This window comes from Haliaeetus albicilla, chromosome 2, assembly GCF_947461875.1.
Source record: "Haliaeetus albicilla chromosome 2, bHalAlb1.1, whole genome shotgun sequence".
NCBI classification, from domain to species: Eukaryota; Metazoa; Chordata; class Aves; order Accipitriformes; family Accipitridae; genus Haliaeetus; species Haliaeetus albicilla.
Window position 1 is genome coordinate 48,226,937 of NC_091484.1, and position 13,335 is coordinate 48,240,271.

Consider the following 13,335-nt stretch of genomic DNA (forward strand, 5'->3'; position numbering starts at 1 on the left):
CTTTTCTGAATTACCCTTTTTTGTGTGTGTGTGTGTGTGATTTTAATGTAGAAAAGCATTCGATCTTGATTTAAACTTTCCAGTGTGTTTCTCCAACTACATCTTCTTACCACTGGCTTCTGTTATACCTTTGTCACAGGACTGAAAACTCCGGTGTTACCAAATTTCTGTTTCTCACATAGTTATTTATAAGCTGTGATCAAGTAGCCTTTTAAACGTCTCTCTGATAACCTAAATAGATTGAGCTCCTTGAATCTTTCATTACAAGGAATGTTTTCCAATCCTTTCATCGTTCTTGTTGCTTTCCTCTGAACCTTTTCCAATTTTTCAACAATCTCTCTTGAATTGTGGACACAGTGTTTCCAGAACTGGTTGCATCCGTGCCAAGGACAGAGGTAAAACAACCATATTATATATTTCTCTGGTGATGTGCCCATGGGTTGTATCAGATCCGTGTCTACCCTCTTGTACTCACAGCTCTTCCCTGCTGATTATCTGCTCCACAGGCTTTTTCAGACTGACTTCAATCTGTGGGCAGGGTCCCTACCTTGCAGCAGTGACATATAGTTTTTGTTATTAGAGCAGTGTCTTATGTTTGTCTGGACCAAAATTTACAATTGGTTTAACTGTGGCCAGTTTCCTGAGTAATCTGGGTTCCACAGTGACTTGGCTTGCTCTATATTTACTAATCTTCCAATCATTTCAAATGCAAACTTTCTAAATATGTTTTCTTATCATTGATAAAAGAGTCACAGATAGAAAAAAAGTATCACAGGGCCATGCATTTGTGGGTCACCATTAAGCACCACTGATTATTTTTCCCCACATACTATATGCTTGAGACTGAGATTTGACTCTATTTAATAGGTACAATATTGATTTTAATAATTTTTTTCTTCATCAAAATATTATGATTAACAACTAAAAGCCTTTCTAAAATTCCTCTGCATATTTAATATTACTAAAATTACCTTTATCCTACCAAATATATACTCTTATTAAACGATATCTAGTTAGCTTTGGCAAGATAATTTTCCATGAACTTCTGTTCTCACTGCTTTGATTAAAATGAACTAATATTCCTAGAAGCCCTTCCTTGTTTTGCTTGAGATCAATGTGAGGTTGAAATGCCTGTAGATATTTAGGTCATCACATTTATTCTTTTTAACTATTCACAAAAATTTTTGCATAGTTCTCTTGAACCTCCCTACTTCTCCAAGACATACTAAAAATCCTCACTAACCGTGCAGACAGGTTCTCTGCCAAATGTATTAAAATACCTCCATGCAAATTATTCAGGTCTACTGATTTTAAAAATGTCTGGTTTTATTAGCTGCTATTTAACGTTCTCCTGCACTACTACTGAAATAGAGCTTCATCATAATCATCTGATATGAATACATCACTTGACTTTTTCCCAAAATACAGAAGAAAAGTATTTGAGAATGCTGTTTTTAAAAAATGTTATTACAAAAAGTCTTAGTAATTTCCATTTAATAATGGTGCAAGGCAATTGTTAGGAATTTTGGTTCATAATATAATTTATAAATGTCTTTATATTGTCCTTATCTCTGTTTTATCTTTGTGACCTTTGGCTTTCTTTAAAAATGCTCTATAATTCCCAACTTCTAATTTACATTAATTGCTACATTTTTCTCTGCTCCTCCCTTTTGTTGTTTTTTTTTCATAGCTGCCTTCACATACGAAGTAATTTTATTATTTTCAACAAATGCGTAGGAGGTTTTTCCTTGATTGTGACTTTTTTGATGTGTCCTTTACAGTACCTTTAGCAGATCGAAGTTGTCAATCAATTTTTTTCCTTTAATACTTTCTCCAAATAACTCATTCACACTTACTGTCAACTTTGTAAAAGCTGACTGTCTTATACCAACAAATATAAATATTGGATTTTAATTCATTTGCTCATAACAAATATAATCAAGTTGTAGCTATGTGCACATAAGCAATTAATTTTTAATTCTCTGATTCCTCTGTCACACCAAAGTCTAGCAGAGAATTCCTCCGTGTTGGACACAGTTAGGGAAATTGCCATTTTTTTATTTGTTTAATGTAGCTGATGTTTTATTATGGACACTCTGAAGTTTCCAGCTCATGTTAATATTATTCCATACCCCATAAACATTTTTCCATGTTAAGATATTTCATGACCTGTATGGAAGAAATACAGACTTTTAAAATTATTATTTAAATGTGACAGCAATGAGAATCTTTCAAACGAGGCATAAAAGGTGAGATATAAAATGTCAGTCTTATACAACTACAATTTGAATTATTGCTTCATAATAGAGTGTGGTTTTAAAAATATTGACACAGTTACTGAGAGGTGTGAAAGATTTAAAGTACAGGAATCGTTTGGGGTTTTTTGGTAGGAGTAAAGTCTGAACCTGGATTCACAGTGTTCTCTCGCAGCCTCTGTTTATTTACAGTGTCATATGCAGATTGCTCACTTCAGTGCTTTAAGCAGAAATACATAACATGCTGGAAATGCAGCTACAGTTATAACAAATTATAAAATTCTGGAAATTGGGTCTGAAATCCAGCCTCTTTGAAGTCAGTAGCACTCAAACTGTTAGACTTCCAGCAGTTTTCTTCACAAAATGCTGTTCCATATTATAATGATTTAACTTGCCACTAGCTTCATGGTAAAATTCACTAACTGGACCATAACTCCCAATTACCTCACCCTGATTTAATCCCATTCTTTAAGAGGGTGAAACCTATTAAAAAATGGTATTAAGTAAGAATGCTTTCAGGGAAATGCATCTCCTAATTCTTGCTACATGATTCCCTAGAAACATTTTTAAAGAGGAATATTGCATTTCTACTTGTGTTGTAAGCAAACTATTCTTAACAACAGGCCTGAACTGCATGTCTACAGTATACTTTTCTAATTTTAGGTATCGTTGCCTTATAATGATCCAGTTTCATTTCTTTTACCCTTTATCTTGCCTACTTAGATGAAAGGCTGTCCCGTTCAGTGCACAGCACCTGATGCAAAAGGGCAAAGGTAGCCACAGAGATCCTATTAAAATATTACTGATAATTCAGCCGGTCACCATCTAAAATGAATTGGTGAGGTTGTAAGTATTTTATCAGCAAGAACACAATATATAACCTGTTTTCAGCAATTTTATGTCAGTACCTTGTAAGTGTATAATAACTGACTTACGTATATGACAGTTTGGAAAGGAAACACCAAACATATTTGAAGAACACAATCAGTATTAAATGGATTAACAATAGATTTGGCTTCAATACAATAAATCCAGAGAGACTCTGCAAACACAGGAACTAGCTACATTTTCTACACAGATGTATTTCCTACTATTTAATGTACATAAAACACATGAATTGAATTTGTTATTGGTATTCTGTACCATGGGGAGCGTCAGGAAAAAAATCCATATAACCATGCGTGAGCATAATGCTAAATATTGGAAGATAGCGTATTGTGCCAATCAGACAAGTATTCACAGCAAAATGATTATTAGGGGACATCCACATGAGCAGGAACACTTGTTTGATTTGGGAGAGGCCAAGGTTGACCGGGCCCAGTGACTAATATACCCTATCACCAGCACAAAATAGTCCTTGTGGCTACGTATCTGGGAAACTGGACTTTCTCTGCTCATGCTTTCTCATCAGACTTGTCTTTTTCTGGCAGCTTTTGCCAGCAATCAGATTCACTGGAAACATAAAAGAGAAAATGATTGCTGGAGTTGTGCTGAACAAGCGGAGCGTTATCTTTCTTCTTGCTCTGTTTGCTCATGTGCACAATGAAAGGAAGCTGGCGGAGGTCCTGGTCCAGGAAAGGAATTAGGGGCTTTATCATCAGACAATAAGTTGAGCAAATTGCAGATCACAAACTACTTCTCTTCAGAGTACCGCTGAAGGACTCGTAGCTGAACTCGGTGCCTTAGAAGTACTAGGAGGAAGTACAGGGAGGTTGTCTAAAGATGAGTAGCCAGAAAATGAGGGATGCTTGTGCAAAGTCTGCTGTCGAGCAGTAGGCAAAGAACACAGGAAAAAAATCTGAAATTCTAGAGCCCTGAAGTCCTGGTCATGTTAATTAGTTTCAAAAGGTGCAATAATCCACCGTACTTTTTACTCCAAAGCCTCTGGTTGTTCACGTAATAATCTTCCAACGGAGGGCACATTTGATGAAAGACTATGATAATATACATGGATTATCGAATATATATAATGAAGCTGGTAACTAAGACGACGACTATTTGTTTAATAGTGGTTCCATTTGATATAAATAAATGAAAGATGATTTTAAAAGCAAGGAATTAAAAACCAAAAAGACTTCCACGACCAGTGAAATAAAATCTTTCTCCCTTTAGCCGTCTTTGTTGTCACACAACCCTTCCTCAGATTCTGATTCAAGGGGTGCAGGGGAGAGGTTTTAATATTACAACCCGTAAAATTAAAGATCGTAAAGCAGAACATTGACATGGTGACTGAACCCCTTTGAGCTTGCGAGCTGGTCTTTGGAAACTTGGAAGTAGTCCAGATTTTTGCTAACTCTTTGTTTTCAATCCAAAATAATCTGGAAATAATACCTGTAATAGGAATGATATTAATGTATACCTGTAATAAAGACAAAAACTGGTGGAAATATGTCATCTTACTCTCTTCTATTAGCGATATGAACTTTACCTTACCATGATCATCTCACACAAATTCTTTCAAATGCCAAATGGTTTGAGTGTCATTTAAAGGATTTTTTTTTCCAATTATAAATTGACACACAGGCAGAAAGACAACTGGAAAAGATTGAGCAGAAATCTAATCCACCAAAAATCTTTGTGAGTAAACCGTTCCCCTAATAATCCTTCAATCTATAAACACCTAAATTAGATATCTAGAGAAAATTGTTTGAAATTCTTATAGACTCAGTACCTCTGAAGATGCTGCAAAGCTGGTCTACTAACACTGGTTAACTGGTTACATAAGGAACCAGGGAACCATGAGCACGGCTCAATTTTCTGGAGTGAGAGGCTTTCTTCTTTTCCCTACCCCTAGCTTGAGGATCAAAATTTCCATACAAATTGGCATGGTGTGGTAGATTTTCCCTCTGCTTTTCCATATCCCTGATATTCTCTGCGTGGGGAACTGCCACTAACGCCAAAGGGATGCTTGGCTCGTTGTGCTCTCCTGATAGCTACTTCAGAAATGCTGTTAGATTAAATAGCGAGGGACAGCAGCGTTTTAGTCGTGACCCATCAGGCGGATCTAGAGGAGCCGTTTGCCCTGAGAGAGGATAGACTTTCGAGACATATGGTGCTATAATGGGGGGGTGGGGATTTTTCAATTCCAATCCACCCATTCCGGATGAGAGAGACTGAGCTAATACCCTCGTGTATGGTGCATTGCATCTAGCTACGGAAGTAGCGTTAGGGTGGAATTTATGGACTCCCTAAATTGTTTGCCAGGAAATGTTTACTAGCTATGCACAATAAACGACTGTGAAAGCGTATTCCTGTGTTTAATATGATATGGTTATTTCCTTATATTTGGGTCATACTATTATGATACCAATAAAGGAAACTTGGAGGAAAAAAAAAAAGAAAACAAACAAGCAATGTATGTTCATATTTATGGGACTTCATTTGGGAAAGTCTGATTGACTACAAATTGCACGGGGTAAACTTACTGCATGCACCCCTGGATAAACACCATGCCTGCCATATTAGAAATTAAATATAACACTATAAGACTTATTTTTAGAGCAAAATATTCTCATCATCAAGTCAAGGTATGTTTTAAAAAAAGCCTCGTTACCACAGCTGCAGGGGGTCATACACAATGAGATTACTGTACATGAATAAGTGAAGACTACCTACCTGCTTTCCAAAATGGGTACAGAGCTTCATGGTTTAGAAATTAAACAGGCGTTTTTGGATCGCAGGCTGAAATCTTGGAATTTTACTCTGGGATGTGACCTTTTCTTCCATACAGCTCACTGTTGTACCAGGGACTACTGTACAGTTTTATAGGGTGTGTTAGATCAGATACATTCCCAAACATTTTACTCTGCTAGGAAGCAAAATCAGAACTTTGTCTGGTAATCTGTGCAAAGAGCTTTTTCTGCTCCTTCATTTGCTTTAATGTTGAGGCTTTCTATTTTTGTGTAATGCATCTAAGAACTCTCACTATTATTAAAAGAAAGCAGGCACTAACCTAATTTATTTTAATCGTACATTAAGGATTTGAGCCTGGAGGTATGTTCGTATTTTTGCATGGTTGAACACCCTCTTTTAGTGTATGCATATGTGTATTTATACATCCAGTATGCTGTTCATGGTAGGATTTTTGAAGTTTAGTAAACAAATCTTTGTAGCAATGCAGTTTCTCAGTTTCTACTTGTATTTTCTGCAAATAAGAATAACTACAATAGACAGGCATACTTTCTCCCTTGCTTACTATGAATATAACAGAGGAGATTAACTGATAAAAATGAATGAAAGAAAATTTAAAATCAGACATCTCAACTTCTATGGCAGATCACTTAATGATTTTAGTGCAGTAAAAATTTGAAAATGCATTAGTAAAATGTTTTATCCACCAGGTCTCTTTCATACAAGTTTGTTTCAAAATGCAATTTTCAGTGGTTGTTTTTTTTTTTTTGTAACCACAAAGAACAGTATTTATTTTAGCTGCACTTTTTTAAATTGCTGTTACAGTCTAACAATGAAGTTGATCCTGCGAGGTCGATGGGGAAAAGAAAGGACTCAGCACTTCTCAAGGTCAAGTCTGAAGACAGTTCATGTTGTAAAACATTTAAAGGATGAATTGTTTCTCTAAAATGTTTTCAGAGTCTCTACCAAGCTGATCACAGTTGTAAAAGTATATGAAGAATACATTGTTTGTAATAGTACTAGAGGTAAAAAGCAGTAATAAGAAAGAGGCACTACAAATTTCCTTGGTGACAACAAAACTTGTTTCTGCAAATTGCAATTTGTATGTTTGGATGCACTATGAACACATGATTCATACCATGGGGTATTAGTTTTCATTCAGACTTGATGGTTTCAAATGAAAGAGCTTTAGATAAGATTTCTTTTTATATTGTAAACATCTATCTCAGCTTAATCCTACTGCCTACAGCTAATGAGATGAAAAATCCAAAATGCTTCCAAGGCAGTTTACCTGGACAGTGTCTGTTTTATTAGTTTTAATCAGAGTTGTATTGGGTATCATGAAGAAAAAGGCACGGCTTTCAGTGTAACATAGCCAAGAAGCTGACATGTCTCGTGCCTTTCTCTTCCATTAGAGACATGCTATGCCTCCAGATGCTGCTGTCTGGATTTAGGGGCATATACTGCTCTTGCACAAATCAGAGTTGCATATGTTACGAGTTAATTCCGTTTTGTTGTGTTCTCTTGCACATGGCGTTTTGAAACAGTTAAATGGAAAATATTTTTAGTTAACCATCTTGTATTGAAATATACTTGGATTATTAAATAAAATCTAAATCCCTAAGTGATACGTTCTACAGCTCAAATGCACAAATGCGTAAAGTTCATGGACAAAATGCCTATGAGGGGATTGCACAAATCCAGACAGTGTCCCCATGTGCTGTATTTTGCATTTGTGTCTCAGTCAGCTGAAAAGTATGCCAAATAATATACCTCTTCTTTGCTGTACAGCTGAGCTTCACTGAGCCCATGGTGCTAGGCACTTTTTGTTTGGAAAAGAAGGGGTAGAAATAAATGGGCTTCACACTTTTATTGTGGGCATCTAATTTAAATGAAATATATGAGATAGGCATCGATGAAGAGAGGAAGGTGGCTTCTGAGAGTGATTCAGTGTGCCAAAGTCTGGTCTGTATACTTGGATGAAGTGAAAGTGCATCAAAGACAGTCCCTTACTGGAACACTTTATTGAACCAATCCTGAGACCTATCTGCATTGTATCAAAGGACATGCAAGTGTGATGACTAATAAAGCACAACAAATACAAATGTCTTGGAAAGGTTCATTTTAAGAAGTCGTATAATATATTCATAGCTCATCAATAAAGCTACATTCTGTTTTGGGGAAATAAAACAAAAAAAAAGAGTTTATGCAAATGTGTTTTTGGAAGGTGTCAGTCTGCTTAAGGTATGCCACTTGGACCTTTCTTCAAGATAGTTAAGAACTTGCCTATGTTTTTTTAATATCAATAGTGTCATTGACACCAGCAAACTTAAATAGTTTCCCAAATCAGAATCTTAGAGACAGATACAAGTTTGTCTTTTGGTGATGGCTCTGCAAATAAAGCTCTTCTTGGCATGTATTTTTTAGGGAAATTTAGCTTGCCTTTTTTTTTTTTTTTTTTTTAATTTTCTCATTCTTTCACAAGCCATAATAGCTGTATCTAAAAAAAACAGTTTAATCTAAAATGATCATTTCAAACAATTGTTACATTGTATTTAATTTCTCCTATCCAGTATCTGTTGTTAGCGTTATCTGATATTAGGCTTTGAGGAGCATGATGCAGTTATGTATAAAAAAAGTACATGCAATTTTTAGCTCTTTGTTTCCTACAGCTATTATTAATTAAGGTTCCAATCCTGCAAATGCTTCTAGTCAAGCAAATTGCCATGAACGCAGACAGAACTCTGTAAAAACACAGGAGTACTCCCACGTGAAACTGGTGAAATGAATAGAGCTGGAGCTCTTCAGGGCAGTGAATATCTTTCTTTTCCAAATACTAGCTAGTTAGGGGGTTCTGCTCCAAGTCTAGAGCTCATCACACTGTAAATCATAAGCAAACACACCTGCAAAGTAAGTGACATAATCCCAGCAGCTATTAAAACCTAGATATTTTGTAGTTAGTTATCCTTGGTGCATAGATATATGCATATATGTCTTTTTCTGCCTCCAGAGGAGAGAAAATTAGAAATGACTAGGAATACACACCGTGAATAGTATTTTATTCATTAATGTGTAAAGGAGGTGATGAAGATTAGTGACTTATCACTCTCCTAACATCCCCGATGGAGGCAGAATTATGAAATATGCCCCCTGCTGCTGGTCCTGCAAGGGCCTGGAAACGTCAGCCAGGGAACAATAAATATTTCAGGTAATGGTAGGGTTTTTTTCTCTATTTCGGTCATTGTAATGTAAGCATATTGTGTATTTACCCAGTAAACGGGTGTAAGTCATAGCGTAAAACATTTGAAGCGCAAAGGTTTTAATCATCTGTACTTTTTATTCTGGGTGACTAAAACTCGAAGTATATTCAGCAAAATATTAACTGTGCAGCACAGTAAGAAGCAAGGATTGTCAAAAATAGAGAGTGCTGAAAGTAGACTTTGCCTTTCTTTCGTGCACAACCGTGTCTGCATTTTCAATGGGGGCTCTGGTAAAATGTCTTTCAAATACCTATACAGATCAAAATCCACAATGCAATTGTATCAAATAATAAAATGAATAACATGTAAAAATACAAGCCCTTTTCTTTTTTTCTCTGTGATTACATTAGTAATTTTAATAGGAGAATGGACTGAGTGTAGTGTCTAACTGTCAAGATCTGGAGAAAACAAAATGGAAAACATATTTTTCAGGCATCGTTGGCTTGCCTGACCATGCACTTTGAAAACATTTCTAAATACAAATGAAAGATACGTATTACTAAAGTACCCCACAAGGCTTGTCATAACTGTTTTTTAGTTCAGTGTTCTTAAGTGGAGATAATACTAGAAAGAATGAAACAATTGTTAAATTGCAATATAACATGCAGATTGGGAAACAAATAGTATTGTGCAAGATGGTTCAGTTTGCAAATAAATTATCTATTTAAAACAAACACACACCAAAGTTTTGAAGAGAACTTGTTCTGGGGTTTTTGAGTATCTAATGTGGAATGCAAGATTCCTAGAGCTTAAACTCTAAAGGCATTCCTGAAACATCATAGTTCAGGTGTGAAGCCTCAAGTACATTAAGTATTTTAGTATTTCATTGGTTTATTTAAATTAAAAAGGAAGCATAAGATATTTTACTGGTTAGAGTGGGCTGGCAATTCAAATAACTTTTAATGATGTAATGCAAACTTGTAAATCATTTTCAATGAGGGCCTCATACTTCAGCACAACTTTTATGTAATATACTAAATTGCTGGCATAGCTTTAAAATTTGTAATACTTGGAGATCATGAAAATTAGAACACAATCCATATGTATATGGGAGAAGTAGCTGAAAATATGGATTCAGGCTTAAAGTTTTTATACATATGTTGTAGTCTTTAAAGCAAAAATTATGTCTGATAAGTGTTAAACCATGGCACATGTAAATGTTAAAAAGAGTGAAATGGAAGTACACCACAGAAATGCAATGTTAAAGTTATGTGGTACGCATTGCGGTAGCGTAATTTCTCACAAAAAAATGTTTTTATGGCGAAGTATAGCGAAGATATTGGTATACCGTAGGTTTATGAATGGTAAATGTGATTATCGTCATTCTTAACTAGTCAGGGATTCAGTATTTTTGACAAGTCAGTCAACAAATTATTCATTTTCTGTGCAAGGATTTTCAGTTAAGGCATTCAAGCATCTCTGAAATGATGCATAATCCTCAGGCTTTATTATTGCTTATATCTGTAGGTTTCCATTGCAGCACAGGTATCAAGAGAAACGAATTATATTGCTTCTATGGGAGTTAAACAGGCAAAATTTAGGGAAAAAAGAAAAGCCTGAAAATAAACATACATCTGTTGTGAATCTGGATTGACTCTAAGGTTAAATAATGATGCCTGCCTTCACCAAATTGCCATGGAAAAATACGAACTGATCATAATTACAGTACAATAAAACCTCGTCCTCTTGCTTTGGTAGGCTCTTGAGTACAATAAAATCTTTGGCTAAAATAAACTGAATTCATATTTGTAAGCTTTCTCTTTGACAGTAAGGAAAATATTCTTAAATGGCGTAAATTGCCATCTTTTTGCTGACTTCAACAAAGTTATGGCAATTTATACCACTCAAACGGTGGTCCCCAAGTATGCCTATCTGTCTGATTTTCCTGAAGTATGCGTATTGCCAATATGCAAACTGCACACTAGAAAGAACTGTTCAAGAATCCTACTTACATTCTGATAAATATTCAGGAAGATGGTTCTTTCAGCCTCCAACGTAAAAAATATAAGCAAGACTACAAAAGTCCTGAAGAGGAGGCATTGTACACTGGTTCATTCAGGTCAATTTTATATGATCTCTTTCCCCATAAATTGTAAGTTTAAAAAAAAATAAAAATTAAAACATCACCAAACCGGAAAAACAGAAAGCAAATGCAAATATTAGCCCATACATGAAAATATAAATGATGTTCCAAACTGTGTTGGCTCCAGATGTTTTTATGAGTTAAACGGTTTACTGTTTTCATATATTTAAAACATTCTATTTTTTCACTTGATGTTACAAGCTTTGGGCAAACTTGCTGGCATTGATTTAAGTTATGCTTTTTGTACCACATGTAGGTCAAACGCACATTCTGAAAAGATATAATATGAACAAGAATTCAATCATTAATACTGAGAGGTAATAAGTGCTTACACTTTCTTCAGCAATTATTTCACTGAGAAGCTTTACACTGAGGCTTTCTTTGACTGAAAAGTCATAAATTTTTACAAAGGATGGTATCGTATAGCCACAGTTATCTGATAACTCTGCAGAGAAACTTTTTGAATCATTTCAGTAAGCATTTGAAATTGTTTATTTGCCTTAACATTAGTTGCCTATATTTGCATTCTCCTTAGATAGTTCAAAATGAAAGCATAAAGCTCTACAGAGGTTTGTATTTCCAGTTCTCGCGTGCTTAAAACCTCTTACTAAAGAAGTAATAAGAACACTTGATGCAGGACTTGTGTACTTACTAGGGGACTCAGGAGCCCACGAAAGCACAGTCCCGAATATTGAGGTTTGATTACGAAGCTAATGGCAAACACTTAGCCGTGCCATTATAACTTTGCTATTGCGTTCTTCTTTTTTTTTCCTCTTCACCTTTTGGAGCCTGTCCTACCTCTCCCTAAAAAGTGCTATTTGGCTCCGTCTCTTATTTCTCTTGGAAACCTAATCTTTCTCCCTCCCCCTCGCACCCTCTCCCTTTCCTCATTGTCCTTCACTTCTTTCACTTTTTTTTTTTTTTTTTAAATCCCGTGCGAGAAATCCTGTGCGGCCATCCCCTAGAATTAAAAAAAGAGGCATTTTTAACACTGGCTTGGGTTTGGGACCTCCCCGGCCCCCTCGCAGCTGTGGCGGTGTCAGGGCTTCAGCGGCGGCGGCGGCCCTTGCAGGAGGGGTCCTGGCATTCCTGCCCCCCCACGCCCGGCCCCGGCCCCGGCCCCGGCCCCCCCGACGGCGTCTCGCCCCCGCGGCCCGGGCGGGCGGGCGGACTGACAGCAGCAGCAGGTTGGCGAGCCGCGGCGGGGAGCGGTGCGGCGGGGAGCGCAGCGGAGCGGAGCGGGGCGGCCGCCGGGGGGGCCGCCCCACCGCTCCCCGCGCTCCCACCTGGGGCCGCCCGCGCCCGGCCCCGCCGCCCGCCGCCCGCCCCCGCAGCCCTCGGGCCGTCGCCGGCGGGGAGACGGGCCAGGGCCGGCGGGGCCACGGCGGGCGCGACGCACCGCGCCGCGCCGCGCCGCGCCGCGCCGGTAACTCTGTCGCCTCATGGCAGTGCCTGCTGCTGGGGGACCCCCGCCACGCACCCCTGTGCTGGCAGGCCGGCGAGTCGGCAAGCCCAAGAGGGGTTCAGCCACCGAGTTTTCTTTGTACTCCTCTCTCTTAATATTAGAGCACATATTGAAACGATAAACACAATGAAAAGCACAAAATATTTCATCGGTGTTGTAACTGTATATTTCCTTTATTCTGAAGAAATATCAAGTTTTGACCAGTGCACAGAGGCAGCAACTTCTGCTTTGGACGCCACTCTCTTTTTAAAGACCGCATTCTTACAGTTAAAGCTAAAGACATTTTTTAAAAAGCATTAGATGTCAGAAAAGGGGGGAAAATCTTACCGTCGAAAGACTGCTGCAGGTTCCAGCTCAGTCTGAAACTGCAGGGAAAAGTGGAGCAGCTGCTGAACAAAAGTTTTAGATTTTTTTTTTTTTTTTAGAAAGTCTGCAAAACTAATTTCCCACAAAATAGGACTCAATTTCCGTTTAAGAAACTCGCTCTTGCAAATCTCATACAATTCCTGATTTTTCCCAATAGCAATTCAAATTCATTTTATCTTTCGCACATGGACCCAAGAATTTAGACTTAAATTGCAGGAGCGCAATGGTTTTCCTTTTATTTATTTATTTATTTATTTATTTAGAATTTTGATTTGG